The sequence below is a fragment of the Cicer arietinum genome, chromosome 7 (assembly GCF_000331145.2).
Source record: "Cicer arietinum cultivar CDC Frontier isolate Library 1 chromosome 7, Cicar.CDCFrontier_v2.0, whole genome shotgun sequence".
NCBI classification, from domain to species: Eukaryota; Viridiplantae; Streptophyta; class Magnoliopsida; order Fabales; family Fabaceae; genus Cicer; species Cicer arietinum.
The window spans coordinates 41,096,495-41,103,045 of NC_021166.2; positions in this window are offsets into that span (position 1 = coordinate 41,096,495).

The window sequence follows — 6,551 nt, forward strand, 5'->3', positions numbered from 1 at the left end:
TGATGTGAGTGGGTGAATGAATTGTAAGTGTTCCTATTTAAAAATTCCTGAAAAAGTCTAAAGATTTAACTTAAGAATGATTTTGGTTAAGAAAACAGAAAACATATAACTTTCTTGTTTTTTACCAAAAAACGGAGAATGTTATGGGTTAGCTTAAAAACAAAAATTCAGTTTAAGTTTTAACTCAGTTAATAAATCAAGCTTAATAAATAAAAAGATAAGAGAAAGAATACTACACAAAGATGTATTCTGGTTCACCCAACTCGGGTTACGTCCAGTCCTCACAACTGTGAGATTTTCCACTAAGTGTTCAAAACAAAGAACCTTCTTGGTTTTACAACCCCTAGCTTAGATCAACCTTGATCTGTTACAAGCTCTATTTCTTTCCATCCAGAAAGCAATTTAATCCCCTATCAACCTTGATAGGATTTCTTGCAATCTATTTAAACTATACTAAACTCTTATAGTTTGAGTTTTACAATAATGATGAGAGTGTTATGATAGAATCCGAGATGTCTAACTCTTGTTTGAGATTCAATTCTTTACAAAGAATTCAGTACAATAATAATAGAGTATGATATATAATCAGAACTGAATCTTTCTTCCAAAAATGAGAATTTCAAGTATGTGAATGTGAATGATTTGTGAGACTTGATAGCACTTGAACTTCTACCATTTCACTGGGCATTAGCCTTTCTTTTATAGGCGAAAAGAGCTTTTGGTAGTGCTCTGTCAGTTTTGACCAAAACCAATATATATGAATAAAAATATTCCAGCCTTTCAACATTTTTTGAAACCTATTTGACTGAGTTGGTTTATTCGTTCTTCATTAGAGTGCCTTTGTGTTTAATGATCCTTTATGCTTCATATGTATTTGTTGATGTTATATCTTTGATCTGGAGACTTGATTATGTCCAAAACAATTTGGAGAATGATGATGAACTTCTATAGAACTAACGACATTGATGCTGCACTTTCTGCAGAAACGGAGATTGATTATCAATCTGGACGGTCAGTTATTGAACTTTCTAGAGATTGATGATCAATCTGGAGGTTCAGTTTTGATCATTCTGCATGACTTCCCGATGTCTTGTACATATCAAGATTGATTAACTTTCTCGACAGTTTGGCTGAAGAAGGTTCAAACTCATTTTGACTAGCTTGATTCATGACCTTTTATTTTAGTGATTTGAATGCCTTCTTTGATTCAGAAATCTGGTGATGAGGACAACTAGACACTAATTTTTTGAATCTCTCCCAATACTCATGTAATGATTCCCTGTCAATCTGCCTGATGCCACACATTTCTTTTCTGATTGAAGCAACTCTTAAGCAGAGAAATTTTTTTTCTAGAAGCAATATCTTCAGACCATTCCAACTTGTAATAGAACTTGGTTGAAGGTAGTATAACTAGTCCTTGGCAGCATCGTGGAGTGAAAATGGGAAGGCTCTTAGCTTAATGTGGTTTTCTATGACTCCTTGAGGCTTCATGGTAGAACACATAACATGGATTTTCTTTAAGTGTTTGTGGGGATCCTCACTTGCAAGACCATTAAACTTTGGAAGCAAGTGTATTAAACCAGATTTAAGTTCAAATGGTATAGTAACTTCCGGATATGTGATACACGATGCATTATAATTGACATTAGTTGCAACAAGTTGTCTTAACGTTCTATTATTCTCATTAGCCTTATTTTGCAGCAAGTTGTCACTTTCACTATCTAACTCTGACTCGTTAACACTAGCAGCTCTATTAAGTCTACGACGTGCAATGCAAAATCACAATGCTGAAAATTCCAACAATGTCCCTATTGCTAAAATTGAAGTGAAAAATCGAAAACCTTATCAAATAAAATCCAAAAAATATAAAAATACCACCAAAAGTTTCTTAAAATCAAATAAAGGCAAATAAATTTTTTTTTTGGAATTTTTTGGAGAATATGAAAAATTCAAAAAATTGAAAAAAGGTCTAAATGAAGGAATTTGGGATTTTGAGCGTCTTGTCCCGTAATAAGTCACTTATACGGGATTCTTATTCCTTGATTTTTTTTCTTCTGATTTTTAGGAGAAATTTTGGGGCAATTCGAGATAGTCGCCTGCAAACCGGGTTTTTTTTTTACTAGCAACGTGCTTAGGAGCTCGCAAACAAGCCTATTCGATCTGTAGAGCAACAAAACACGAAGAACAATTATTAGGATGGTTAGTAATACTCTAAAACTGGTTAATATTGGTTAATATTGTTAACAGAGAGTCCCCGACAACGGCGCCAATTTGATCAGCTGTCGCACACGAGTCAAATACAATTGATAAAATATAAATAGAGTTAATAACTCGAATCATTTCGCAAGGACTTTTGATATAATAATAATAATAATAATAATAATAATAATAATAATAATCGAATTGGAAGTTTAAATTAAAAAGGGGGTTTTTTATATTTTTAATTTAACAGATGAGCAAAACAATTAATCCACTTATTCGAGTTTCAGACCTATCACATATTCTATCAATGAGTTTTATTTCTAATTCGTGATTATATTCTTTTTTGACTATAGAATTGATCAAACAAGCGTAATCAATTCTATTACAATTAACTATCAAGCGTCGCAAAATTATAATTCAATTAAATTAGAAATCGAAACCAAATTCTGTCAAATAAATTTAATCGATCCAATTCAAATTCAATTTAAGCAATCAAAATATCAATATAATCAAATAAACAAGAATATAATCATGAATTGAAATTGACAGTGTAACCTGAATCTCAAGGTATTGATGAAACTCTAAACTCGTAGATTAATCTTATAAAATTAGCCTTCAATGAAATTAAAATAAAAACTATGTATTTCTTGTAGTAATCTGAATCCTAATATTTCCTCCTAGAAAAGAAATAAAATTGCCAATATATATATAGTACTTGATATTGGGCTTTAGGGTTTAGGGTTTAAAAACAAGTGACCCGCTAATTAAAATTATTACAAAAGTCCAGATTACGAAATCTGCAATTTAGGCACAGTAAAGTTCAGCATTGGGCTTTTATTCCAACACAAAAGTTGTAGCTCTGATTTTTAGCTTTTCAACGCCTTCTCATATGCGCCAATCTGATATCCAGAGCTTAAGTTATGATCTACAGAGCGAGCAAGGATCAAAATGCAAATAATAAAATTATAATTCAAATTCGACCCGAAGTTTAGAAACAAGCTAAAAATATTATTCTAATCTATAAAGAGCTTTTAAAATATCAAACTAAAAAGCTAGAAACATGTGCCCAAATGTTATGATCAATCATCATATTATATTTTTATAATGCTATAATTATTATTTTACTTGTTTTCTATATTAAAGAATTTATTGAAAAGTTGAGGAAGACAACCTTTGATTTATTTTTCTCGATTTCATCCTTAATTATTTTTATGGTCTATGTTATATAATATGTTAATAGTTTGATTTATTTATGAGTTATAAAGTATTTAAATATTGAGTTGATATATAGTTGAATATATTTTTCATTAGTTATGATAAAATTAGAAATGATTATTTTACGGGTTTGGAAATCGTTTTTATAATTCTGAAATCGATAACGGTTGTAGGCACTACGCCAAAAATGACATTTAACAGCGCCCATTTTACAGCGCTTGCTAAACACAAGCGCTGTTGTAATTATATTTTAAAAATAACGGAACCTTTTACAGCGCTTTTGATTCAAAGCACTGTAAAACAAGCGCTGTAGTAGGTCATATAACGTTTGCGCATCACGTTATAAGGCTTTTACAGCGCTTGTCAAAAAAGCGCTGTAAAAGGAAGCGCTTTCGCGTATCAGTTACAGCACTTTTTTCACAAGCGCTGTAAAACACATGCGCTTTCATTGAATTTAACTACCTATTACAGCGCTTTTTCACAAGCGCTGTAAAACACATGCGCTTTCATTGAATTTAACTACCTATTACAGCGCTTTTTTCACAAGCGCTGTAAAATGCACACCCATAACTCATATAATGGGGTGCATATTACAACGCTTTTTTGTGAAGAAGCACTGTAAAATGTGCATAACAAGCGCGCGTTGTATTTACATGTTTTATAGCGCTTTTTTAAAAGCACTGTTGTATCATTTACAGCGCTCGTTTCCACAACGCTTATTTTTTTGAAAAAGCGCTGTGAATGGCTTAAAAAAAGCGCTGTAATATGCGTTTTTTCGCGTAGTGAGGTGCACCTAGTTACATCATTTTGATTAGGGAGAGTTACTCGTTAGGAGGAGAGGGCTATCAACGTAAGCTCCCTAATTGATGTGTGATGATGCATTACGAGATTAAGAGGAGAGAGCTATCCGTTAGATGGAGCCACCCATAAGAGAAAGACCATCCTTAGGAGGAAAGGGCTATCAATGAGATGAAGCCACCTCTTGGTTCTCAAGAATTTGTATTTTTACTTGTTTGATTTTCTATGATGATTTTGAGGATGTTCATTTTGATTTCGCTTCCCTATTAATTGAATTTTTAATATTTTTATCTGAACGGCTAAATTATAAGTTTAATGATTTTATATGTGTATATTTTGTTTGAGAATTATCTAGATTTTTAAGTAATATTGTTTAACATAATTGCAACAAGATTGTAAAATAACTATTCGTGTCTTTTTGTGATTCCCTTCTAGTTGATGGTGATTGTTGTCTCCTCACTAAGTCTTTGTGACTTACCCCATCATGTGGTTTATTTTTTTTCTTCTTCAGATTCACATTCAGTTGAGTAGTAAGCTGTTAGTAGATTCAAGTCTCGATCATATTTTTTTTGGTAGGCCTCTTTGATTGAGGACCATATTTTTGTAAAGTTTGTTGACTCATGAGGTATTTTGCAGCTATTTGAGTCTAGAAAGTCTTTTGGAAAATATATTAAATATTTAGATTATTCTCTTTGAAATATGACTGATTTAAGACTGTAAACATGGGTTTTATAAATTTGGCAATGTTGAAGTTATAGAGGATACTCTATCGAAATTTTGAGAAAAATTATATATTTTTCCAAATGGTTATTTAGTACTATTTTTTGCTTAATTTGTTACGTCAGTTGGTAGACTTGTCAGACTAGAAGTATAGCTTGTGCGTCGATCAAGTCGTTTAATTTTCAGGTCGTGACACATTCACATCTCTATTTCTTTATATATTTATTTTCATTGTGATGGTTTCACATCCACTCTATAGGCCAGAAAGATTCAGTACTGGAGGATGAAGTTACTTTTCGTTATAACAATGTCACGTTGACTTACAAGCAATCACAAGATAACATTCAGCGGTAAGAAGTTATGTTTTGGGCCTTCACTAATCGATCTCTTTGATGTCTATTTATTAACTGTGCTTTCCCTAATTATATTACTCGTTTGTGTTAGAATGCATGCTGAAAAAGTATATTTTTATTTGTACAGTAAACCCAAAATTTCTATAAATATTGAAGCATATAAGGATGCATTGGAAGGGTTAACATCTATTATTGGTTATGCTATTTAGGCCAACAATAATTTTTTTGGAACATTTGAGGTTGTTGTTGGGTTGTGGTGATGTGCTTGTTAGTGGAAATGAACTAAAACTAGCTCTTCATGCTGAATTTAATCCAACAAGGTTGAGTGTGTGTTTTGGTGAGTTTATAAAATTTGATTTTGAGTCTTGTGTTCATTTGGGTGATGTTTATCATAGGTGATTTTGAATCAACTTGATTTTATAAAATTGGTTAAGGCCTTGTTTGGTTAAAAGTGCTTAGGTATACATCATTTATGTAATTAAAGAAAAATAATATAAAGTTGAAAATTAGAAAATTGTTTTTATATGATATCATCAAGAACTTATATAGAATTAGAACTTTATAGAAAAAAAAATTATATATGCTATCGTCAAGTACTTATATAGAAAAATAACTTGTCTAGAAGATAAGTTGAAAATCCTATAAAATCGTTCAAATAGTTTCATAAATATTTATACCGGTAGATAAACTCAATTAAGCTAATTCAAATATGTGCAATCTATAAAAATGGTTTTGAATGAAATTGGTGTGTTAAATTGATTCAAATGAGTTGATCAATGGTTGAATATATTTACTCTAAAAGCAAGTCTGAAGTAAACTTTGGTGCAAATTATTTAGTTTGGAAATCAAGTATGGAATCTGGGTGACTTTAGTTAAGTCATATTTCAAACTATATTGTTTGGTTAAGATAAATTTCACTATTTGAGAGCTTGAAGAATCAATTCTCTTTGTAGGGAATTTCCCAATTAAAAATAATATTTTAAAATAGGGAAAATATTGGGTAATTCTTAAAATAGAAAAAATGGTCTTTGAAACCAAATTTGAGTTCGGAAGTCGATTATGCATAGCACCCTACGACATCCGTTAAAATACGGTTACCTATAATTAATTGTGCAAGTTGTATAAAATGTATTATGTTACTCATGGATTAAAAGATATTATCTTTAGTTAACCTCTAATAATATTTATTTATTAATCTATTTATGAGTTTTAATTTATTAATTTATCAATGAAGGTAAGATTTAGAAGCGCCAAGTTGTCGCA